Source organism: Artemia franciscana, unplaced genomic scaffold, assembly GCF_032884065.1.
Source record: "Artemia franciscana unplaced genomic scaffold, ASM3288406v1 Scaffold_1617, whole genome shotgun sequence".
Taxonomy (NCBI): domain Eukaryota; kingdom Metazoa; phylum Arthropoda; class Branchiopoda; order Anostraca; family Artemiidae; genus Artemia; species Artemia franciscana.
In genome coordinates, this window is record NW_027062888.1 from 22,949 (window position 1) to 50,714 (window position 27,766).

Consider the following 27,766-nt stretch of genomic DNA (forward strand, 5'->3'; position numbering starts at 1 on the left):
TTCTAAACATCTCTCCCTTCAACTCCCATGGATATATAATATAAAGTTTGAGACAACTATTTTGTTCGTAATAGTCAAACTTTATAGGTTTTATTACCGGAAAAAACGATACATTATATCTTGTGTAAAGGGTCGTTAATAGCCAAAATGTCTGGGGTGGGGAAGAAATTTTACCGACTAGCTGGTTATTTTTACCGTCTGTTTTTCCCAAAAATTAGCATAATGTCTGTTTCGAATACAATACGTCACTGCACGAGTCGGTAAAACTGCTGCACTTACTGACCGAGATTGAGATTTCGGTACATATTATGTCACTATTGTAATACTGTTTGTTTAACCAAATAGAAAATTGTGGCACCATCTGTAAAATTACGACAGGAGTCGGTGAAACTGCTGGGTTTACGACCCAAGTTCAAAATTCCTGTAGATGACAAGTCAGTATTTTCGTGGTCTTAATTGAACAGAACAAAGAATTTTAGCAGCGTCGGAAAAATTGTAGTGAACCACGACAATTTTTCCAACTTCTTTAGTTTCCGAGTGACCAAAAACACTGTGGGGTGTCCCACCTCCCCTATACTTGACGGCCCTGCTTGTGTGTCCAAAAAAGGGTAAGGACATTATTAGAAAACTCTCAGAGAAGCTTGAGGGGGATAATAACTAAATCAAAAATTGGTCTATTGGATAACTTGACATGCTATCAAATGGACATGTCAACAATATTTCAAGCACATCTGATGATATTAGAATAGGGCTTTCATCGCATGAATTAATATCAAGTTGCTGGCATCAAGCTATGGTTAACTGGAAAAAAGACCGGGACAGATAGTTAGAGTGAGAAGCAAATTCTGGCATTAACCCTTTTTGGATAGTATAAAAATGATGTCATTTCACTTGTTGATAGATACATCTATCACTGAGGGATCCAGGTGGGGGCATTCGCCCCCTCCTAACGTATTTGTGATTTGGGGATAATATCCTATTGCCATATTAAGTATCATATTTTTGATACTTAACGAGACTTAATATATAAAACGAGACCTCCTAACGGGACTTAAATATATAAGTCTCATCAAGCTTAGTCTTTGTCATCAAAAGTTACGAGCCTGAGAAAATTTACCTTATTTTGGAAAATAGGGGGAAACACCCCCAAAAAGTCATAGAATCTTAACGAAAACCACACCGTCGCATTCAACGTATCAGAGAACCCTATGGTTCTCATTCTAACGGAAAAGAAAAGTTCTAGTGACCTTTTTCAGTGACCAAAAGAAATGAAAGGTTCCTAGGTCCCCTCCCACGCTCATTTTTTCCCATAGTCAACGGATCAAAATTTTGAGATAGCCATTTTGTTCCGCATAGTCGAAAATCATAATAACTATGTCTTTGGGGATGCCTTACTCCCCCACAGTTCCTGGGGGAGGGGATGCAAGTTACAAACTTTGACCAGTGTTTACATACAGTAATGGTTACTGGGAAGTGTACAGACGTTTTCAGAGGGGACTTTTTTGGTTTGAGGGTGGGGTTGAGGGCACGGGGCTATGTGGGAGGATCTTTGCTTGGAGGAATCTGTCACGGGGGAAGAGAAATTCAATGAAAAGGGAGCGGGATTTTTTAGCATTACTTTAAAAAAAAACAATGAAAAAATAAACATGAAAATGTTTTTCAATTGAAAGTAAGGAGTAGCATTAAATTTTAAAACGAACAGAGATTATTACGCATATGAGGGGTTCTAAAAATACTTTAGCATAAATAGCGAGTTATTTTGGAGGAGATAAATACTTCGCTCTTTATGTTAAAGTATTTTTGATAGTTTCAACTATTTACCTACGGCGTTCCTGATTCAGGGGCCATTCTTAAAGAATTGGGACAAAACTTAAGATTTAGTGTAAAGAGCGAGGTATTAACGAGGGGACAAACCCCCTCATATACATAAAAAAAAATAAGAATATAAAAGTTTGTTACGTTAAGTTAATTCTCAAGTTACGTATATTTTTTACTAATAAAAAGGTTCGTTAAAAATTAAAAGTTCTAGTTACCTTTTTAAGTAACAGAAAAATTGGAGGGCAACTAGGCCTCCTTCCTCGCCCCTTATTTCTCAAAATCGTCTGATCAAAACTAAGAGAAAGCCATTTAGCCAAAAAAAAAACCAATTAATATGCAAATTTCATTTTAATAATTTATGTGCGTAGAGCCAAAATCAAAAATGCATTAATTCAAAAACATAAAGAAATTAAATAAAAAAAACTAACTTTTTTAACTGAAAGTTAGGAGCAACATTAAAACTTAAAACGAACAGAAATTACTCCGTATGTGAAATAGGCTGTCCCCTCCGCAATCCCTCGTTCTTTACGCTAAATTTTGACTCTTTGCCACAGTTATACTTTTTAAAACAATTAAAAACTTTAGCGTAAAGAGCGAGGCGTTGAGGAGGGGACAACCCATTACATGTACGGAGTAACTTCTGTTCGTTTTAAGTTTTAATGTTGCTCCTAACTTTCAGTTAAGAAATCTAGTTTTTTTTATTTAATTTGATCAAAGGGTTATGGTTCGTGCATCAAACAGTTCAGCCATTGTACAAATTCCACTACAAACTTCAAACTTAGCCTTGTCGTTTCATACATTCCTTTAATTCAAAACTATTGTGTCTATTTAAAAAGAATTTAAAGAAAATAGGAATTTTCAATAATATATGATGTTTATTTTTTACCTGATCCTTACTGTTTACTTCAAATATAAGTTTATCTAGCTATCAAGGTATTAGATCATTGACGACATCAATTATCCTTTAGTATGATAAGCTTTAATGTACTTAGGAGACATTTTATTGCAATTAATCAGTCGGTCATCCATCCTATTAGAATGAAAGCATATAAAGTCTTTTCTATAGCTGTATTCCTGATTTGTTTTTTTGCCACGCGACCAAGCGGTAAGTGCAGCTATTTAAAAAACAGCTACTTTTAATGTTCCATATAAGTTCTTTTTGGGTTATATCATGTTTCCAATTGGTGTTTTACTGGCAAGAAGGCAAAAGAAACCAGCCAATTAGATACTTCGTTTTTCCTGGCTTTGTGGGAAAGGGCAGCTTCTTTGTCTCTTTATTTGTTGACTAATTTCTCTTTAAACGTCAAAAGCAGAGCCAGTGTGGTTTTATTTCATATTATCATTTGAATAATGCATATATCTTTAAATGTCATTTCTTTGGCAACTATTACCATAAGTATTTTTCATTCATTTTATGGAGGACTTGCTTTATTTTGAAAGTTGAAGAGTTCTAAGTAAACAATATTATAGCTTAGAAGAAGTGCAACATGTTTCTTAATATTCAATTTTAACAAGCTAAACCGCAAGTTTAACTTGTTAAGCTTATTTAATTCCTGCACTAGTTAAGATATTTCATACATTAAAATCAAGTTGCCATCAATCCATGGGTAATTGGTAAATTCGAGTTTTTCCCTAACCATGCTCTCAAATTCTACCAGAATATTATAATGCTTTTTCTTTTTATATTTTTTTTATTATATTTTTTTTATTATATTTTTTTATTTATTTTATTTATTATATTTTATTTTTTATTTTTTTATTTATTATATTTTTTAATTTTATTTTTTTATATTTTTTTATTATTATAGCGCTTCAATTTTTCTTTTTATTGATCTTAGACTATACAATTGTGGAAATTTGCGGGATATATCAATATTCAAGGATGTATCTTGAAAATTATTGTTTTTGGCTTGACTAATCCAAAACTGAATCCTACATACTTCGTCTATTTCCTTTATTTTATTTTACTATCTCATATATTCTGTAATTCTAGGATACAAATCTTTTACAATAGATGGAAGCAGTTTGAATATAGTTTCGCGGTAGGATAGATGTAAAAAAAAAGCATGTCTCTTTGGCTCTATTATTTTCTTTTTCTTAGATTCATCATTCAGAAAAAAGAATCAAGGGAAGTTTTAGAAGGGCTCATTTGTCACAACTTCCTTTTTAAAGTTTCTTTATATTATAAAGTGAAATCTTTAGGGAAAATATGATGCGTAGCAGTGGACCGTCGCAGGAGGTGTGTCAGTTCAAAAAACTTCCCTATTAAAAATGAGTTTGCTTTGTGTATACTTTTTTTTTCGCAGAAGCAAGTTAATCTTAGTGGAATTACAGCTAGACTAACTAAAATAGAATAAACTATCCTCCCTCAGCCTGGCCCAGAGTGCTTGAGCTTCAGCCCATGTTTTTAAGTCAATGTTATTCAAGAGTCAATCAAAAAACCATTTGTGATATCCAGACTTACTACTCATAGAGACATTTCAATTAAATCTATTACAAACAAAATAGCATCAATTGAATTACTAATCGCCACCCAAAAACGCTACAAAAAATCTGCATCAGAGTAGGTACTTACATCGGTTATTAACAAATGATTAACTGTAAATAAAACACAAAAAGAAAAAAATACCCATATATTATCAACCCATTCCTTAAAAAATAATAATAAATAAACCGTTACCTATAGAATCCTTCTTTAAATTATGCGTTTGTATGCCTAATTGCTCGGCTGCCCCTGGCTGCTTTGGAAATAAAGCTTAAGAAACCAGCCCCAAAACACTTAGTAGAAAGGCTGGTCAGATGCGCGTAAGGATTAATTTTGTTTGAACAAATTGAGGGCTCCTCATGAAATTCAACAGAAAACCAAAGTTGTCAATTCCTTAGCGCAACAAATATTCAAAGATAATTTTTAAGAAAATGCGATTTACTATCAGTAAGAATGAAATCCCAAGTTATTTTCAAATATATTTGTTGACATTTTGCCAACGGCAAGTTTCAGTTGTCTGCGCCCAATTTTTCACACTAATTAATCGCATGGTTTTGCATTCTCTTTTTAAACAAAATAGGAAATAAGTTTTTTATTGTTTTTTTTTTTTACTTTATAAGGCTATGTTGAAACTTAAAACAGGCATTGCTTACTCTCCTCTTCCGCTGTTTACGGTCAATTTAATACATGATTTGAAGCAAAAATGGAACATTCTCAAACGCGTGATCGCCATCACATTGGTTTGAAGTGCCTTAATTTTTTAACTGCACATACTTGAATTTGCTGTAAAATTGAAAAGCGTAAAATATTTATTTTCAGTTTTTGAAATGCAACAGGTACAAATCTTTTTTATAAAACAAAATTTATTTCATTATGATAACTATTTAAGAAAGATGAGGTTAAGGTAAAAAAAATTTTTGGTCAAAATTTGTTCAGTGGCATAAAAAGCAGAATCACTACTTATTGGGAGACAATTTATTTGGGTTCACAAAAGGTTAGTAATATGGCACTAGGCTATGCAGTCCCTGCATTAGAGTTTATCTCTAGTTCTTGGCCATTCAGCCAGAATGAACAATGGTCAGGGGCAGCTATCCTCTACAATAAAATGTTTATTTAAAATTTTGAAAACATCAGGTAAATAAAACATAGCAGTAAACTACATTTATTCTTTTATGATAAGCTTTTAGGAAAGATCAGGTTGAGTTCCGGTTGGAACAGCTGAGAGGCATGGGGGGTGGCCATGTCACTGATAGTAAGACAATATACTTTTTAAATATTGACCGAGTTTTTCCTTTTTTTTCTAAAAAACGTCCATTTCCTAATCTTTGTCAGGTCTCATTTGTTTATAATATGTAAATATGTATAAGAGGGAGCAATGTGGTTAAAACCAAACAAACAATGGGGATCTGACTTTTTAAATGTTAATTTTACAAATTTTTAAAAACCTTGGTCTCGTCATTAAATTTTTCAAGTTTAATGTGACAGCGTTTTAGTCAAAGATTCGTTCGGTGGCATAAAACGGAGAATCACATAGTTTACTGGTTGAAAATTTATGTAGCTTCTAAAAAAATTTGAAGAACGAGACAGTCCTTACAGTAGAGATCATCTCTGGTTTTTCCCCTTCAGCCTGGAAGTTGTATGGTGCGCGGCAGCCATCCTCTTTTTTCTCACAATCTTGTGGAGACTTGGGATAAGGCTAAGCTATTTCTCAGTCTAAAAATTATTGTATTACTAAATAGCCTGCTACCTCCAGATTCCAGACTAATGCCTTAATAATTACCACACTCACTCTTATCACCTTTCTTATACAGTGGTTTAATTAAGATTTTTCTAAAATTGTTAGGTACTTCCCCTTTTCCGAAAAGCATATTCATAATCTTCAGTAACTTATTTCTAACCTCAGAGCCTATACATTTAAGAAACTCATTTACCATACAATCAGTACCTGGAGCCTTATATTTTTTTAATACGGCATTATATATATATTCGTTTCTAGGTTTAATGTCTCTTTTTAATTCTGTTTGAAAATTATAGCTTTTTTGTTTATTTTTAGATTGTTTTTCATATTATACTTATCCCTGTTTTAGGCCTACCTCTCCCATAAGCCTATCACCGGTTGTTGTTGCTTGGAGTTTCAAACGTTCGGCAAATATGTCATATGTGTTTTTTATTGGTTGCTGCTAATTTGAAAACATCAATGCTTCCAAATTGATTGGTGACATTATAGATTGGTAACACAAAAATTCGGTTGAGGATTAGCACAATTTTTCAGGCAATTAAGTTCAACTGCATGGTAGCAAGGGACTAAAGCTATTAAAACCATTAGAGAAAAAAAAAGAATGTCGGTAGATTAGCTAGGGCGAATTTCTCTCGTGAGATAAATCCGCGAACGAGAGAATTTAGTTGCGTAAGCATAATCCAGTTTTCAAACTGTTTGTGGTAACGGTCTGTAAGTAAAGAGCGACCTGAAAGTAAAGCCCAATAGTAAGTAAAACTCTAAAAAAAGTAATTTTGATAACAATTAATACCTCAGAAGAACTTGTTTTTTTTGCTGATTCCAAACATGATATTCACCAAGTTTAATGTTACCTATTGAAAGCAGTGCTGTCACTTACTTTAAGTATTTTTACTTGAAGTACTACTTAAGTAAAATTTTCCATTACTTGTACTTGTACTTAAGTAAAAACTCTAGGATGTACTTATTACTTGATACTTAAGTAAGATTACGAAATACTTATTACTTAAGATACTTTTAATGTACTTGTATTTCAAATACTTTACCTTTGACACGAAAATCTTGTGTGTGTGTGCTTTGACAATGTACAAGAAAACATCAACTTTAGATTTAGAGCAAACTCATGTAACTCATGCAAATTCAGGTATTCAGACGAATCTGACTTCAGATTTGTCACTCCATTCATAAGTTATAGGCCCTACTAAATTAAAGGAAAACTCAACTTTCTTAAGACTTGAAACCCTCTCCCCTTCGCCGTATTTGAGATAGGGTTTGTGATTCCAGAACTTGATATGAGCCCTGATCTTAGGCATCTTTGGTCTAGTTTTCATTCGAATCCGTTACTGCATTTGCAAGTTATGCTAAATTAACAGAAAACTTAGATTTTCAGGAATTAAAACCCACTCCCCCTTGTTAAATTTGAGCTAGGGTCTTGATCTCAAAACTTGATATATGTCATGGTCTTAGACCTCTTTGGATGGATTCAGATCCATCACTCCAGTCGCAAGTTTCTCTGAATTAAACGGAAAACTGTTGTTAGCAGGTAAAGCCCTCTCCCCCCTGTTTTATTTGAGCTAGGGTCTTCATCTTTCAACTTGACGTGTCTCATGATCCTTGGCAGCAAATCTGGCCATCAAAATTTTCTCCAAATCCAACCAGCGGTTCTACCCCTATACGTGATTACACAGACAGACGGACGGACGGATTTTGCAACGTCTTATGTAGCCATGTTGGCTCATTGGATCCAAAAAAAGGAAAACAATAGCATATCATCATCCAGGCATCATCACCTGTTTGGATAGTGGAAAATGTCCATCAAGATAGGTTTTTGAGATCTGTCTGTCTGTCCGCCCGTCTGTGGAATCGAGAATAGCGGGAGAACCGCCAGTCAGATCTGTATTAAAATTGAACTATTTGGATTGAAATTGAGCTTAATTAGGGTGATGGGGCTTTAAGTGTTAAAAAATTTCGAGTTTTTCATTTAATTCACTGTAACTTGCAAATGGAGAGATGAATTTCGATGAAAATTGAATAAAGATGCCTAAGAGCATGATATACATTGAGTTCTGGGATGGAGACCCAAGCTTAACTATGGCGAGGGGGATGGGGCTTTAAGGGCTAAAAAAGTTGTTTTTTGTTTGACTCAGTTTAACTTGCAAATGAATTAATGGATCTCAATGATGTCAAGCCAAAGATGCCAAAACCATAACGCACATAATTTTTGGAGATGAAGACCCTAGCTTAATTAGGGGGAGGGGGGATATAAGTGCTAAGAAAAGTTGAGTTTTTCATTTAATTCAGTGTAACTTGCGAGAGTTTGATGGATCTCAGTGAAGATTGAACCAAAGGTGCCTAAGACCGTGACAAACATCAAGTTTTTAGATGAAAACCCTAGCTCCAATAGAATGAGGGGGAGTGGGTTTTAAGTGCTGAAAAAAAGTCAAGCTTTTGGTTTAATTTAGTATAACTTGCGAATGGAGCAATGGATCCAAATGAAAGCTAGGCCAAAGATGACTAGGATCAGGGCTCATATCGAGCTCTGATATCACAAGCCCTACCTAAAATAGGGCGAGGGGGAGGGAGTTTAAAGTTATAAGAAAGTCGAATTTTCCTTCAGTTTAGTAGGGCCTATAACTACTTCCACTCATGGATTGCCCTAAGCCTGGAAATAACCCTTTTCCAAAATAAGTCATACCGAACCCAACCTTCAACCTAATATTCCATCCTCAGAGAAAAATTACTTTGTATGGCACTTGGTATCTACCGAGTGACATTCAGTCCCGGTCTTGCTAGTTTAGGCACTTCCAGATAAGCTAGGACGATGAAATTTGGTAGGCGTATCAGGGACCAGACCAGATTAAATTTGAAATAGTTGTTTCCCCGATTCGACCATCTAGGGGGGAGTGGGAGCACGGTTCATTTGGAAAAATTAGGAGAGATCTTAATTAAATTCGATATTTAGAAGGATATCATGTCTCAGAGCTCTTATTTTAAATTCCGACCGGATCAGGTGACATTGGAGGGGGAAACCTAAAATCTGGGAAAATGCTTAGAGTGGAGGGATCGGGATGAAACCTAGTGGGAAAAATAAGCACAAGTTCTAGATACGTGATTGACATAAACAGAACGAATTCACTCTCTTTTGGGGAGTTGGGGGGAGGGTTAATTCTGAAAAATTAGAAAAAATGAGGTATTTTTAACTTACGAAGGAGTGATCAGATCTTGAATTTGATCGGATGCAATTTCATATTTAGAAGGACCTCGTAACTCAGATCTCATGTTTTAAATCCCGACCAGATCCAGTGTCATTGGGGGGATTTGGGGGGTTGGGAGACTGGAAATCTTGGAAAACGCTTAATGTGGAATGATCAGGATGAAACTTGGTGAGAAGAATAAGCAGAGGTTATAGATACGTGATTGACATAACCAAAATGGATTCGCTCTCTTTGGGGGAGTTGGAGGGGGTGTTGATTCGGAAAAATTATAAAAATTGAGGTATTTTTAACTTACGAGCGGGTGACCGTTCGTAAGGTATTTTTGAATTTGATATTAAGAAAGAACTCATGTCTCAGATCTCTTATTTTAAACCCCGACCAGTTCTAGTGACATTGGGGGAGAGTTGGAGGGGGAAACCGGAAACCTTGGAAAAAGCTTAGAGTAGAGAGATCGGGATGAAACCTGGTGGGTAGAATAAACAAATGTCGTAGATACGTGATTGACGAAACCGGACTGGATCCACTCTCTTTGGGGTAGTTAGGGGGCTCCAGTGCTTTGGCAAGCTCGGTACTTCTGGACGTGCTAAGACAATGAAAATTGGTGGGTGTGTCAGGGACCTGCACAAATTGACTTGATAAAGTTGATTTACCCGATTCAACAATCTGGGGGGGGGCTGAACGGAGAGGAAAAATTAGAAAAATGAGGTATTTTTAACGTGTGAGTGGGTGATCGGATCTTAATGAATTTTGATATTTAAAAGGACCTTGTGTCTCAGAGCTCTTATTTTAAATGCCGACCGGCATTAAGGCTCTGATTTTTCTTTTAAATTAATCTTTTGATTCTTATAATTTTGCTTGAGCTCATGCCATATGAGCACTTGGTTCTTCCGACCTCATCACTAGTGTCATATGAGCTCTTAGCTCTTGCTTTATTCCTTTTTTCTCAGAACATTTTCGACTAAGTCTCATGGTTTTTACCACTTCATGGTGTGAAAACTGCTGCTAGAAATAGATGGATTGCAATTTCTGCCGTATTGTCTTCTAATATATTTAAATGTGTGCTTGCATTGTGCCTGCGTCCCCTTAAAAGTTCTGTTTCTTATGGTAATATTGGTTTGTCTTCTGTTGCATATGCAGACGACGTTCTTCTTGTTGCCCGGACTCGCCGTGGATTGCTTTCCAATTTTACAATATTAACCAATGAACTATCTAAAATTGGACTGTCAGTTATTGCGTCTAAATGCGAGTTTATTTGTTTTAATAGCCCTTATGCGGTCGCTCCATTCGTTGCTGGGACTGCAATTCTGCCGTGCTCTTCTTTAGTTAGTTTGCTTGGTCTGTGTCTCGGTCCAACACTATCCACTGCCTTTTCATCCCTATTGAATCAAGCCGTGAAAAACCTACGCGTCGCTTACGAAAAAATATCTCCAAACAAAAACCGTTACAACCGCAACGGTTTGTGCATGATTTATAACGCTTATTGCGCCCCTGTGCTTTTGTTTTTATCAGGCATGGCTCATTTGTTTCGTAAGAAAAGTCGCCATACTCAACGTTTCAGATATTGCAAATTCCTCCTCTGGCTTCCTAGATGGCACCAAAACAGAAAAATAATTGCTCTATTTGGTTTAATAGATATGCCTTCTTGGGTTTGGTCTTCCATTGATGATTTATGAAAAAAGACTATCTACTTTATTAACGTTTCCGACCCACTGCAGCTTTTTTTCCATATTGATACTGGTTAATTAGTCCATGTTGTCTTTTGTTAGTTAGAATTTTTTCTTGCTGTTTATCATCTTTGTTTTTGTTTATTTATAATACTCCGTACTTTGTGTTTTTTTTATACTTTTACTGATAATGAAGTTCATTCAATCATTCATTCATTCATTCTGCAGTTTGAGCAGCCGCATGGAATGCGTCTGAATCAGCGGGCTTGCTGCAGGCCTGTGATTTTACAATATATGTTTGTCGGGAGTTTTACCGACCATCTGAATTGACTACATAGCACGCGGCTTGCTTGAGTGAAAACCAGCCAAAGGATATAGATGCCGTACATTTTCATAGCGCGTCTGAAATTTAACTTGAAAACTTGTGACAGTTTCCTTGTAAAGGTGCCGAGGGCGAGACATGTCATCAAAGTGTGAATCAAGACTTCATTTTCATACTCTTATTTTCTTTCAGAACGCTGAGCCTTGATTTCTCTTATTAAAAAAAGTCTGCAACTGACTCACTTGGCTCCTTACTTTTAAATTTGAGTTTTTTTGCTAAGGTTTTTACTTATTGAATCAGAGAATGAACTACTTTATTACCTTTTATCTGTTTTAAAGCCAATCCAAAGTTTATTTTTCTATTTTCAATGTTTTTTCCACCATTCCGACATGTTTCAGAATAACCCTGTATTTTTATAAAACGTGCCAGATTTGACTGAACACTAATCGCCAAAAGTTCAACTCTATGTGCAATGTATTAATCCTGTCATGTGATATGTCTGATCCAATCAGAAGTTTTTTCACTGTACTTAATTGTTTTGATAATCTTTTTCTTTCAAGCCGTTGTGTTGGAAATTGGTTCAGATTATTTTTTTGGACTTCGTTGGGTGTCTACCAGCCAAACAAGGGAAAAAAATATTTTGAATATTTTTTTTTATCATTCCCACATGTTTCAGAATAACCGTGTATTTTTTCAAATGTGCCAGATTTGACTGAATACTAATCACCAGAAGTTCAACTTTACGTGCACTGTGTTAATCCTGTCATTTGATCTGTCTGATCCAATTAGGAGTTTTTAAAAAACTCCTGATTATTTTTTTTACTTCATTGGGTGTGTACCAGCCAAACAAAGGAAATGGTTAAAAACGATAAAACGGAAATTCTGGTTCTTGATTAAGATTTCCAAAAGAGGAATGACAGGGTATAATTTATAGGCAAGGGATGGGGCTAAGAAGCCTTCAGAATGGCTTTAAAAAAGGTAGCATGGGCTTGATGTAGCATTGTAGCACGGGGTAGCATGGTAGCAATTAATAATATATATAAAAGATTTTCTGGACACAAGAAAACAGTTAATAATGAAAAAACTAATAACTATCTAGTTCAACATCGTAATAATGGTAAATGTTCCATATCATAACTGTCACAATTTTAGAAAATTTAGAGTTAGAAAATTTAAATAAAGAAGAGAAGAATAATAGACTACGTAAACAGGAGGATTTCTGGATCCATACTCTTGGTACAGCTTATCCTTTTGGGCTAAATGATCGTGTAGCAAAATATGGTGACATGTCTCAGGTTTTATGGACCATCCTTCTTTTACTTGTCCTACTAAGCGTAAAAAACGATCGAGAGGTCATAGGAAAAATAATAGAAAAAATGAATTAGATTTACATATGCTTTCTATAGATCTATGCCAGCTACTTGAATCTAGGGGTATGATTTCTGTAATAAAATGTCTAAATAATTTATCCAAGAGGAATTTAATCAAACTTTTCTGGATTGTTAAGAATAATACAGCTCTTGAATATAATTTTAAAGTAATATGTGATACAATTTGCATTCTAACTAAAACGAAATTTATTTCAAAAAAGAAAAAGCTTGATAAGATTAGTAGTAAGGATAACAGATTATATTTACCTATTAATTTTACTTGTAAGCAGATTGAAGATATTAATTTACCAGAAATTTTAAATCAGCGGCATGTAAAACAGGCCCTTCCTAGTAATTTGAATTATAATGATAGTCCAGTTTTAACTTATAAATTTTCAAAAACTATTGGGCAAATTCTTTTTAATTATAATTTAATACTTAAAAGATTAGATAGTGATATAAATTGGAAACCGGTTTGTAATTGTAAGCAACTTGAGCCATTTGTAAATCCTACTTACAAACATGTTATAACAGGGGACTTGTCAATAATAAAGCAAGATGATCTTCAAATTATAATGAATAAAGGGGCTAATTTCTGTCTTTCTCATCGTCTGAAACCATCGAGTGTTCTTGATGGCTTGGAAAATGATTTTGATTTATTTATTAATAAGTGGTGTAAGAAAGAGAATAAAAATAAAGAGAGTTTTCAAAGTTGGAAGAATTTAATTATTAGTAGAATAAAAAATAAAATATATTCTAACTTAAAAAATAGTAACACTAAATCATTATTTTATAATGCGAAGATCAAACAAGCAATTGCTAATCTACAGAATGAATTTGTAATTGTGCCAGTGGATAAAGCTAATAATAATTTTGCCATAATTTGTCAGAAGCTGTATTGTGATATCTTAAAAAGGGAGTTATGCACAACTAATGTTTACGAAAAGATAAATTTAGAGGATGAGAATTTAATTGAAAAGACTGAAGAAATACTTTTTAAAAATTTTAATATTAAAATAAATGACAATGATAAAAAGTTCCCTTTCCTATATTGGACTGTAAAATTTCATAAAAATCCCCCTAAACCACGGTTTATTGCTGGAGCAGCTAAATATCCCACCCGCATTGCTGCTACTGACCTCTCTTTAATTTTAAAGGAAATTGTAAATAAACTTAAAACAATTGTTCTGGTATTAAAAATTTTTCGAATTTTAATCCATATTGGAGTGTTAATATTTCACTGCAGGTTAGGTTAGGTCTGTAATTTCGTCAGTCGACAAACATGATGTCAGTCGACAAACAACTTCATGACTGCATAATGCTCAATCCTTATAATGACGTCAGTCGACAAACATGACGTCAGTCAATAGTCGACGAACGTGATGTCAGTACACAAACAACTTATCTATATATATAAAAACTAGCTGTTGGGGTGGCGCTTCGCGCCACCCCAACACCTAGTTGGTGGGGGCGCTTCGCATAACCCCCCCTCCCAAGCCCCCCCGCGCGCGTAAGTCGTTACGCGCCATTGTAGTTGTGTCCCTATGTCCCACCTGTGAATATAGATATATATATATATATATATATATATATATATATATATATATATATATATATATATATATATATATATATATATATATATATATATATATATATATATATATATATATATATATATATATATATATATATATATATATATATATATATATATATGTTTTTAACTACGTAAAACTTGCGAATATACAACATTCTTTGCTGTCCCATTGTCTGTGCATATAAATAGATTTTCAGGTTTACCGACTCTTGAACATGCAACATATAATGGTCCATGGGAAAACAATCCGTATTCAGATCTATACCTCATGATTCTAATGATTGCCCTTGAGCTTTGTTGATGGTGATTGCTAATCGACCATTCCCTGAGTCGCCATCGTCATTTATATATCCCCCTGTGCACCCCGGCGTCCCCTTTGTAGTTATGTCCCTGTGTCCCGGTCGTCATTTATATTCCCTGTGTCCCGGTCGTCATTTGTGTCCCGGTGTTCCAGTCTGTGATTTCTCTTTGAGTGTCCCGGGCGTCATTTATATTCCTTGTGTCCCGGTGTCCCGGTCGTCATTTATATCCCCCTGTGCCCCCCGGCGTCCCCATTGTAGTTGTGTCCCTGTGTCCCGGTCGTCATTTATATTCCCTGTGTCCCGGTCGTCATTTGTATCCCGGTGTCCCGGTCTGTATATACATTCGTTTTTTAGTTTTGTTTTTCTCCTTTATTTTTTTCCTTTTTTCTTTTTTTTCTTTTTTAGTTTATTTAGATTTTTAGATTTTTTATTTTTTTTATTAGTTTTTAGTTTTTTTGTAGTTTTTACCATTTTTTTAGTTTTTTTAGTTTTTTTTTTTACTTATGTCCTGGTCGTCATTTATACTCCCTGTGTCCCGGTCGTCATTTGTGTCTCGGTGCTTTGTTGATTGCTAATTTATATTATATTTATATTTATATTTTTTATATTTATTAATATTTTTTTAGTTTTCTTTTTCTCTTATTTTTCAGTTTTTTCCTTTTTTTTAGTTTTTTCTTTTTTAGTTTTTAGTTTTTTTTTTGTTTTTTACCTTTTTTTAGTTTTTTTAGTTTTTTTTTAGTTTTTTAGCTTTTTTAGTTTTTTTATTAGTTTTTAGTTTTTTTTTTAGTTTTTGCCTTTTTTTGGTTTTTTCATTTTTTTTTAGTTTTTAGTTTTTTACCTTTTTTTAGTTTTTTTTAGTTTTTTAGCTTTTTTAGTTTTTTTTCTTTTTAGTTTTTTTTGTAGTTTTTACCTTTTTTAGTTTTTTTTCTTCTTTTGTATTAGTGTGAAATAATTCAGACGTCATATGCGGACAAACACGACGTCACTCGACAGACAGACAGACAGACATAACCCACAAACAACTTATTTTTATATATATTTATTCATATTTTTTAAGTTTTCTTTTTCTCTTTTATTTTTCAGTTTTTTCCTTTTTTTTAGTTTTTTTCTTTTTTAGTTTTTAGTTTTTTTTAGTTTTTTACCTTTTTTTAGTTTTTTTTAGTTTTTTTAGTTTTGTAGCTTTTTTAGTTTTTTTATTAGTTTTTATTTTTTTTGTAGTTTTTGCCTTTTTTTATTTTTTTCAGTTTTTTTTTTAGTTATTAGATTTTTACCTTTTTTTAGTTTTTTTTAGTTTTTTAGCTTTTTTAGTTTTTTTTTCTTTTTAGTTTTTTTTTGTAGTTTTTACCTTTTTTAGTTTTTTCTTCTTTTGTATTAGTGTGAAATAATTTAGTGTGACGTCACCTGATCCACAGATCCACACACAGACAACTTATTTTTATATATATAGATAGATAAGTTGTTTGTCTGTGTGTCTGTCTACTGACGTCATGTTTGTGTGTCGACTGACGTCATGTTTCTCAACTAACGTATCTATTCAATCCGAAGTAGCTGAGTTGGTAAAGCGTTATGTTCCAGGTCTGAGAGGTTCCAGGTTCGAACCTTGGGTTTAGCATTAATACAAAAGAAGAAAAAAAACTAAAAAAGGTAGTCGGTCTGTAATTTCGTCAGTCGACAAACATGATGTCAGTCGACAAACAACTTCATGACTGCATAATGCTCAATCCTTATAATGACGTCAGTCGAAAAACTGGACGTCAGTCAACAGTCGACGAACATGATGTCAGTACACAAACAACTTATCTATATCTATATATATAAAAATAAGTTGTCTGTCTGTGTGTCTGTCTACTGACGTCATGTTTGTGTGTCGACTGACGTCATGTTTGTCAACTAACGTATCTATTCAAGCCGAAGTAGCTGAGTTGGTAAAGCGTTATGTTACGGGTCCGAGAGGTTCCAGGTTCGAACCTTGGCTTTAGCATTAATACAAAAGAAGAAAAAAACTAAAAAAGGTAAAATACAAAAGAAGAAAAAAACTAAAAAAGGTTAAAACTACAAAAAAAAACTAAAAAGAAAATACTAAAAAAACTAAAAAAGCTAAAAAACTAAAAAAGGTAAAAACTACAAAAAATAAAACTAATAAAAAGAAACTAAAAAAACTAAAAACTGAAAAAGAAAAATAACTAAAAAAAGGAAAGAACTGAAAAATAAAGGAGAAAAAGAGAACTAAAAACCGGGACACAGGGAATATAAATCACAACCGGGACACTCAAAGAGAAATTACAGACTGGGACACTCAAAGATAAATTACAGACCGGGACACAAATGACGACCGGGACATAGGGAATATGAATGACGAATGGGACGCTCAAAGAGAAATTACAGACTGGGACACAGGGACACAAATGACGAACGGGATACTGGGAATATAAATGACGACCGGGACACAGGGACACAACTACAAGGGGGATGTCGGAGGCACAGAGGATATATAAATGACGACGGGGACACAGGGAATTTTCGATTAGCAATCACCATCAACAAAGCTCAAGGGCAATCATTAGAATAATCATGTATAGATCTGAATACGGATTGTTTTTCCCATGGACAATTTGATGTTGCATGTTCAAGAGTCGGTAAACCTGACAATCATTTATATGCACAGACAATGGGACATCGAAGAATGTTGTATATTCGCAAGTTTTACGTAGTTAAAAACATATATATATATATATATATATATATATATATATATATATATATATATATATATATATATATATATATATATATATATATATATATATATATATATATATATATATATATATATATATATATATATATATATATATATATATATATATATATATATATATATATATATATATATATATACATCTTTCTATATTCACAGGTGGGACACAGGGACACAACTACAATGGCGCGTAAAGACTTACGCGCACGGGGAGGCTTGGGGTGGGGGTGGTTGCGAAGCGCCCCCACTAACTAGGGGTTGGCGTGGCGCTAACTGCCACCCCAACAGCTAGTAGGGAATATAAATGACGACCGGGACACTCAAATAGATAGCGACCGGGACACAAGGAATGTTCTATTAGCAATCACCATCAACAAAGTACCGGGACACAAATGAGGACCGGGACATAGGGAATATAAATGACGACCAGGACACTCAAAGAGAATTTACAGACCGGGACACCTGAACACAAATGAAGACCGGGACAAAAATGACGACCGGGACACCGGGACACAGGGAATATAAATGACGACCGCGACACTCAAAGAGAAATTACAGACTGGGACACCGGGACACAAATGACAACCGGGACACAGGGAAACAACTACAACGGGGACGTTGGGGGGCACAGGGGGATATATAAATGACGACGGGGACACCGGGAATGTTCGATTAGCAATCACCATCAACAAAGCTCAAGGGCAATCATTAGAATAATGAGGTATAGATCTGAATACAGATTGTTTTTCCCATGGACAATTATATGTTGCATGTTCAAGAGTCGGTAAACCTGACAATCTATTTATATGCACAGACAATGGGACAGCCAAGAATGTTGTATATTCGCAAGTTTTACGTAGTTGAAAATATATATATATATATCTATTTATATTCACAGGTGGGACACAGGGACACAATTACAATGGCGCATAACTAATATGGCGCGTAACGACTTACGTGCGGGGGGGGGCTATGGGGACGAAGCACCCCCACCAACTAGGTGTTGGTGCACCTCGCTCTTTAAGCTAAAGCTCTTTAACTCCGTTAAAGAGCTTTAACTGCCTCAGCACCCCGCTCTTTAAGCTAAAGTTTGACTCTTTCTCACAACTCTACTTTTTAAAACAATAGAAAACCTTAGCTTAAAGCGGGAAGCGTTGAGGGAGAGACAACCCCTTTCATATACGGAATAAATTTCTGTTCGTTTCAAGTTTTAGTGTTGCTCCTTACTTGCAGTTAAGAAAATTTGTGTTTTTACTGAATTTCTGAATGTTCTTTTATTAGTGCATGTTTTGATTTTGGCTCACCACATATGAATAATCAAAACGAAATTCGCATATTAATGTCTTAGTCTAAATGACTTCCTCATAGTTTTGATTGGACGTTTTTTATAGAAAATGAGGGGGGAGGAGGCTTAGTTGCCCTCCAAGTTTTGGTTACTTAAAAATGCAACTAGAACTTTTTACTTTTTATACGAACGTTTTTATTAGTATTAAATATATGTAACTTATAAATTAACTTACGTAAGGAACTTCTATATTTGTATATTTTTAATGCGTATATGAGGGAGTTCACCCCCTCGTCAATACCTTGCTCTTTACACTAAAGCTTGAATTTTGTCCCGATTTTTTAAGAATAACCCCTGAATCACAAAGGCCGTAGAATAAATAGTTGAAATTACTAAAAATACTTTAGCGTAAAGATAGAGGTATTGTGGAGGAGAGAAACCCCCTTGCATACGTAATAATTTCTGTTTGTTATAAGTTTTAATGCTACTCCGTACTTCCAGCTGAAAAAACTTTTTTTTCATTTATTTTCTCATTTTTTCAAATAATACTAGAAAATCCTAGAATTTTCTTACTTAAATAATGCTAAAAAATCCTTCTTGGAAATTCTCTTCGCACATGATAAATTCATCCATGGAAACATGCTCCCATATAATCCCTTCCCCCCGATCCCCCTTCCCATGACGTGAAAAACTCATCCTGAAAACGTCAGTACACTTCCCAGTAAACATTACTATACATAAACAGTAGTCAAATTTTTGTAACTTAAAACCCCTCCTCCAGGGACTGTAGGGGATTAAGTCGTCCCGACAGAAGCAATTGTTAGATTTTTCGACTATGTTAAACAAAATGGCTATCTAAAAATTTTGATCCGATGACCTGAGGAAAAAAGAGTGTGGGAGGGGGCCTAGATAACCTCCAATTTTTCGATCACTTAAAAGGGCGCTTGAAATTTTAAGTTCTCTTGCAACATTCTAGCTCTCTTGAGCTCTCTTACAACATTCTAGTACCACTGGGTCGATACAATCACCCCTGGGGTGAAATATACAACATACTAAATAGCATAAACGGGAGTCGCTGTGCCATATAAAGACAAAAAACGTCATTTGCGCATTCTCACATTTGTAACGTTAATCTATATATATAAAAATAAGTTGTCTGTGGATCTGTGGATCTGTGGATCTGTGGATCAGGTGACGTCATGTTTCGGCTGACGTCATGAAATTAGTTGCCATCATTTTTGCTTTGAAGGTGACGTCATTCAAGTTATATAAGACATATGTTCGCGTAGAATTCTATTAATGTTTAAGTTTACAATGACTGATGAAGATGCTCAAAGAGTCTATGCCAAAAAACTTGCTGCTGATAGAGAAAGTCAGAAAAGAAAGCGTGCCGAGGAACTACCAGAGCAACGCGAAAGCAGACTTGCTGCTAAAAGAGAAAGTGAAAAAAGAAGGCGTGCCGAGGAATCAAAAGACCAGCAGGGAAACAGGCTTGAGGCTGATAGAGAAAGAAAGAACAGAAAGCATGCCGAGGAACTACCAGAGCAACGCAGAAGCAGACTTGCTGCTAAAAGAGAAAGTGAAAAAAGAAGGCGTGCCGAGGAATCAAAAGACCAGCAGGGAAACAGGCTTGAGGCTGATAGAGAAAGAAAGAACAGAAAGCATGCCGAGGAACTACCAGAGCAACGCAGAAGCAGACTTGCTGCTAAAAGAGAAAGTGAAAAAAGAAGGCGTGCCGAGGAATCAAAAGACCAGCAGGGAAACAGGCTTGCTGCTGATAGAGAAAGAAAGAACAGAAAGCATGCCGAGGAACTACCAGAGCAACGCAGAAGCAGACTTGCTGCTAAAAGAGAAAGTGAAAAAAGAAGGCTTGCCGAGGAATCAAAAGACCAGCAGGGAAACAGGCTTGCTGCTGATAGAGAAAGTAAGAAAAGAAAGCGTGCCGAGGAATCAGAGCATTATCGCCTGGCATTCAGGTACAACCCAGTCGATGATTATAGCTTGAGTAGATGCGTTCAAATCGGGACAATGTCTAAAATTTGTCCCTATTGCAAGGCCTTGAAATTCAATGGTGAAACAATGGGAATGTGTTGCGCCTCAGGAAAAGTTAAACTTCCTCTATTGGCTGCACCACCAGAGCCATTGAAGACTTTCCTTACTGGAACTACGTCAGAATCTAAGCTTTTTTTGTCAAAAATCAGACAATACAACTCATGTTTCCAAATGACGTCGTTTGGAGCCCAAATCGAAAATCCAGATCAATTTATGTCTACTTTCAAAGTAAAAGGGCAAATTTATCATAAAGCAGGGTCCCTTCTACCATTCTCAGGCGAGAATCATAAATTTTTACAATTGTACTTCATCAGTGATAGAAATTCTGAATTGAATGCACGTTGCGAAATTTCTCCCAACGTTGAAAGGACAATCGTTTCCCAATTGCAACATCTTTTCCACGAAAATAATAATTTAGTGCATCTGTTCAAAACAGCCATCGATTTGATGCCTACTGATACTCATAAAATTGTTATTTCCGCTGACAAAACGCCTCCTGGCCAACATGTGCGTAGATACAATGCTCCGACTATCGACGAAGTGGCAATCGTTATGGTCGGTGATCAGTTTTTACCTCGAGATATTATTCTACATAAGCGAAACGCTCAGTTGTTAAAAATTGCTGAAACTCATCGATGCTACGATGCCCTACAATATCCTATCATTTTTTGGGATGGAGCCGACGGCTATCACTTTAATATTAAATTGATGAATCCAGCCACTAACAAAGAAATGAATAAGAAATGCAGTGCAATGCATTATTATTCCTATAGACTAATGATTCGGCAGGATGAAGAAAATTATATTTTAAAATGCCGTGAATTGTTTCACCAATTTGTCGTGGATATGTATGCTAAAATTGAATCAGAACGTTTGCTATATATCCGCCTGAATCAGACCAAGCTCCGCTCTGAACAATACATTCATTTGCGAGATGCAGTTATAAATGACGGTAATACCACAAACGTTGGAAGATTAACAATTTTACCTTCGTCATATGCTGGCAGTCCCCGTCATATGCATGAATATGCTCAAGATGCTATTGCGTATGTTCGTCTCTATGGTCGTCCAGATTTATTTATTACATTTACATGTAATCAATCTTGGGACGAGATACTGCAGCTTTTACTTCAAGGACAATCGGCGGTTCTTAGGCATGACATTGCGGCACGTGTCTTCCGGCAAAAGTTGAAATCACTGATAAACTACCTTGTAAAACATGAAGTGTTTGGGTCAGTGCGATGCTGGATGTACTCAGTGGAATGGAAAAAACGAGGTTTGCCACACGCACATATACTAATCTGGCTACATAAAAAAATTACTTCAAACGAAATTGATGATGTGATTTCCGCTGAAATACCTGATAAAAATGTCGATAAGGGGTTACATGATATTATTGTAAAAAATATGATACATGGACCTTGCGGTGCACTGAACGAAAATTCACCATGCATGGCCAAAGGAAGGTGCACAAAGCAATATCCTCGACTTTTAGTACCCAAAACAATTACTGGCAATGATGGTTACCCACAATATAGAAGAAGATCTACTGAAGATGGCGGTAAAACAGCAATAATAAAGAAGCGTAACGGTACCACCATCGAAGTAGATAACCAGTGGGTTGTTCCATATTCCCCATTATTATCAAAAACATTTAATGCACAAATAAACGTTGAATACTGTAACTCCGTAAAGGCAATCAAATACATATGTAAATACGTCAACAAAGGCAGTGACATGGCAGTTTTTGGCTTGCAGTCCGAAATCAAAGATTTCGATGAAATCGTAGAATATCAGGCTGGAAGATACATAAGCAGTAATGAAGCTGTTTGGCGAATTCTTTCATTTCCGATACATGAACGTAGTCCAGCTGTTGTTCACTTAGCGGTACATTTACAGAATGGTCAACGTGTTTATTTCACGGAAACCAACGTGCATCAAAGAGTCCTGAATCCACCGGATACAACATTAACAGCTTTTTTTTCGCTTTGCAAAAATGATTCTTTTGCATAAAAACTGCTGTATACTGAAGTGCCTTCGTATTACACGTGGAATACTAAAAATAAAGTATTTGAACGTCGAAAACAGGGTAAGTCAGTCGACGGCCAACCTACCATCTTCAAAGATACCACGATAGGAAGACTCTACACCGTTCACCCCAATCAACATGAATGCTTCTTTCTACGCCTGCTTTTGGTGAATGTACCCGGTCCGACATCCTTTGAGTATTTGAGGACTGTAAATGGTACTATACATGACACTTACCGTAGTGCATGCCAAGCTCTGAATTTATTGGAGAATGACCAACACTGGGATAACTGCATCAATGACGCGTGCGAAACGTCAACCCCAAGTCAAATTCGTGCATTGTTTGGCATCATTTTAACAACTTGCTCTCCATCAGCTCCTACAGATTTATGGGAAAAATATAAGTCAAAAATGTCCGAAGATATACTTCATCGAAAACAGTTAGAGACGTCAGACATGACTTTTGATTTTACATCAGAAATTTATAACTACACTTTAGTTGTTATAGAAGATTTGTGCATAAGTATGGCAAACAAACCTCTTCAGGATTTGGGAATGCCTTCACCTAACCGTATCGCTGCTGTTTCGACATGTGTAGAATTGGATCGTGAACAAAGTTACAGTACGAGTGATCTATTGTCGTATGTACAAAATAACATTTCCAAGTTAACGTCGGAACAAAAAGACATTTATGATACGATAATGCATTGTGTCGATAACAACGTTGGAGAAATTTTCTTTTTGGATGCGCCAGGAGGTACTGGTAAAACGTTTGTGATAAAACTGATTCTGGCATCAATTCGATCTAAAAATGATATAGCGTTGGCAATTGCGTCGCCCGGAATAGCCGCAACATTGCTGCCTGGTGGAAGAACTGCTCATTCCGCTTTGAAAATGCCTCTGAACTTGCATTCTACAGAAACTCCCACGTGCAATATTTCCAAATCATCTGGGATGGGTAAAGTATTGCAGCAATGCAAACTTATTATTTGGGATGAGTGCACAATGGCACACAAAAAATCGCTCGAGGCTCTGGATCAATGCTTGAAAGATTTGCGAGGGAAGTCGAAACCCTTTGGCAGCACCTTAATATTGCTTGCGGGAGATTTCAGGCAAACATTACCTATAATACCTAGATCAACTCCTGCAGACGAAATGAATGCTTGCCTGAAAAATTCTAATTTATGGGCACACGTAAAAACATTAAAATTAACTACAAATATGCGTGTCCGATTGCAAAACGATGACTCTGGTCAAACATTTTCAGATCAATTGCTGGCAATGGGAAACGGAAAGCTCCCAGTAGACTCAATTTCAGGACGTATACAACTACCTGCTGATTTCTGTAATTTAGTGACGTCCAAAAATGAATTGATTGAAAAAGTATTTCCGAATATTCTAAAAAATTATAAAAATAATAAATGGCTAAGTGAAAGAGCGATTCTCGCACCCAAAAATATAGACGTCCACGAAATCAACAATATTGTTTTGACCAAGATTCAAGACCAGGCAGTCCTTTACAAGTCAGTCGACACAGTTTTGGAACCAAATGAAGCGGTTAATTATCCATCTGAATTTTTAAATTCCATAGATCTTTCAGGGTTTCCACCACACGTGCTACAACTAAAAATAGGCGTACCAATAATACTTTTAAGAAATATAAGCCCACCAAAGCTTTGCAATGGCACTCGACTTGCCGTAAAAAAAAACAATGGAAAACCTAATAGAGGCCACAATCCTGACAGGGCCTTTTGAGGGTGAGGCTGTTCTTATTCCTCGCATTCCCATGATTCCAACAGATCTGCCTTTTCAATTTAAAAGATTTCAATTCCCAATTCGATTAGCATTTGCAATCACCATTAACGAAGCTCAAGGTCAATCATTAGAAAAATGTGGTATTGATCTTAATACTGATTGTTTTTCCCATGGACAATTGTACGTTGCATGTTCGAGGGTCGGTAAACCTGACAATCTATTTATATGCAGCGAGAATTGGAAAGCGAAAAATGTTGTATATTCGCAAGTTTTACGCAGTTAATTTGTATTTCGGAACCAAATGAAGCGGTTAATTATCCATCTGAATTTTTAAATTCCATTGATCCTTCAGGGTGTCCGCCACACCTGCTACAACTAAAAATAGGCGTACCAATAATACTTCTAAGAAATATCAACCCACCAAAGCTTTGCAATGGCACGCGACTTGCCGTAAAAAAAAAAACAATGGAAAACCTAATAGATGCCACAATCTTGACAGGGCCTTATGAGGGTGAGGCTGTTCTTATTCCTCGCATTCCCATGATTCCAACGGATCTGCTTTTTCAATTTAAAAGATTGCAATTCCCAATTCGATTAGCATTTGCAACCACCATCAACAAAGCTCAAGGGCAATCACTAGAAAAATGCGGTATAGATCTTAATACAGATTGCTTTACCAATGTACAATTGTATGTTGCATCTTTGAGGGTCGGTAAACCTGACAATCTATTTATACGCACAGACAATGGGACAGCAAAGACTGTTGTATATTTGTAGTTAATTTGTTTTTACGTAGTTAATTTGTATTGTATCTATCTATCTATCTATCTATATAAAAACGAGTTGTGTGTATGCATGTTTGTTTGTTTGTAAAAAGAGCGTTTGCATATGACGTCATTATTAGTACATACGGCTTTGTATATGGACAGACAATTGGAAAGCCAAGAATGTTGTATATTCGCAATTTTTACGTAGTTTGAAACACATATATAAATCTATCTATATTCACAGGTGGGACACAGGGACACAACTACAATGGCGCGTAACTAATATGGCGCGTAACTAATATGGCGCGTAACGACTTACGCGCGCGGGGGGGATTGGGGGGGCGCGAAGCGCCCCACCAACTAGGTGTTGGGGTGGCGCGAAGCGCCACCCCAACAGCTAGTAACTCATAAATTGCTCAGACTTTCAGGAAAAGATGTCAATATATATTTAACTGTCAATCTACTTTGATTGATTTTGTCACTGGTCATGGTTATTACGGTGATTTTCTTTCTTTGCTTGGTTGATGTTATGAAAAATAAAAAAATCCCGCTTGAGGTAAAAATTGTCTTTATGACATACAACAATAACCATTATAAACGCATAAATTATATTCCCTCTCGAAAAGACAATCGAATTTTCTATTTTTGTGGATGAGAGCATATAATCTTAATAACAGATGCTCTCTGATGTGTTGGCGTTAATTGCGCAACTTTCATTAACATCCTCGACCAGCGAGGTCGATGCGGAAGGCCAGAGACCAAGTCCGTTTAATTTTGACTTCAAATCAGGTTGCCATCATGCCACGGCTAATTGGAGAAAAAGCCATGTTAGATAGTCTAAGTGAGAGGCAGAGCTCGCTTAAGCATTTTTCAGAATGGTATAAAAATGATGTCATTTCACTTTTTCATAGATGGTCTACATTCCTTCCATCCATTTTTAGGGCAAAACTAAGGTTAATAGTCATGGGTAGTCAAGGGTAGATGGGGTGCAAAGGAGACGAGACAAGTCTTTGGGTTGACTCATGATGGACAATGTCAAAACGCTCCCTATAGGGTGTTTTTCTTTTTGTGAAAATTTGGAAAATTGTCTCAGATTTGTAGCTTCTGATGTGTAGATTTAAACTTGTTGAATTAAATATATTTCAAATTACCATTAAAATCAGATTCCTTTTCTTTATGTATTGCTATTAAAATTCCCCTTTGTCCAAAATTTTGGATACTGTTAGTCCTAGTCACTCATCACTTTCGATTTTTTACAACGAACTGTTTATTTATTACCTTAAACGACTTGGAACAAATCATTTTATTTCTGTTTCATATAATCTCCCCATTTCAGATGGCCATATGAGAACTGGTCCTAATATGTTATGCATAGAAGATGGCATTTATGCAAACCCATATGACTGTCATAGCTTCTATTTGTGCATTGGCGGACACTACGCAGAGAAGATGCAATGTCCAGAAGACCTTGTTTATAACCCAAATATTCAGGCATGCGACTGGGAAGAAAATTATCCCTGTAACACAATATTTGATAAGATATAATTTATGAGAATCTGGTCAATGATATTTACTAAGCTTTAGAATATTCACATATATGATAGATTTGGTTAAATTGTGATTAAAGTACTATATGGTTAAAAAGATTAAAAGTGTTACGTATTCTATGTGTGTTTAAATTTTTGAAAATATAAGAAACGGGTTTATGTTAACTTGTTATTTGGTAGATCTATTAACTTCATTGATCTATTAATTTAATTAATTCTTCATGTAACTGGTAGACCTATTAATATAATAACAGATCTAAGCAAATTTTATGTAAAACATTTATTCTCAAGAGTTTCTTGTCAAGGCAAATTGATTGTCGTTGATGGCTGTAATACTTACAATAATTAAGAGGGTTTCTATTGTATCCTAAAGTACAGAAGTATTACTCCAGTATGTAAAAAAATTAATTGATTTACAGTTTGGAGCAATAATTTCTTTACTGCTGTTTTTTTTTTGCATCCTCAAAGTCTGGCTGACATAGAATTCAGCTGAAAAATTGAATATAAAAAATTGAATATAATAAAAAAAATATAATAAATATATAAAAAAAATATAATAAAAAAAATTGAATATAAATAAATTTCCTAAGAATTTAATCCAAACAAAACTCTGATCAGCAGAAATCAAAAATTGACTCAGGTAGGTCTTAAAGCAGGAAGATAATATACTTTATGCTGCTCAGCCTCCTTTTCAACAACTTTGTAATTGCTAATATATCTAGAAATGTAATTTACCGCTCACCATATAAAAATCTTTGACTCTTTTGTGGTTAGCAGACTTACCATTGAAAGACTTTTCTTAAATATTGACAACGTTTCCGTTATTTGGCGTTATATACACATAAATAAATTATAATCTTTGATGTCCTTTATTATTTTTATTTTGTAACAATCGACCATTATAATCCATACCGCTGTAACTACTACCTTTATAATACGGTACCCACAAAAAAACACACAATTTTTGATGCGCTGTATTATTTTTCACTATTATTTTTTCTATGTCGTTTTTATTCTAAATAGGCAGTAAATCTACTTCCTTCTGCTTATTAAGTACATGTTA

The 27,766-nt window shown here is 35.2% G+C and overlaps 1 long non-coding RNA gene across 1 annotated transcript; it reads left to right on the top strand.

The window, feature by feature from the left end:
• The first annotated feature begins 2,790 nt into the window (after positions 1-2,790).
• On the top strand, positions 2,791-26,862 carry LOC136042624 (uncharacterized). Its single transcript, XR_010621365.1, has 2 exons — positions 2,791-2,923; positions 26,493-26,862. It is a non-coding gene; the product is annotated as an uncharacterized LOC136042624 (long non-coding RNA).
• The last annotated feature ends 904 nt before the right edge of the window (positions 26,863-27,766 follow it).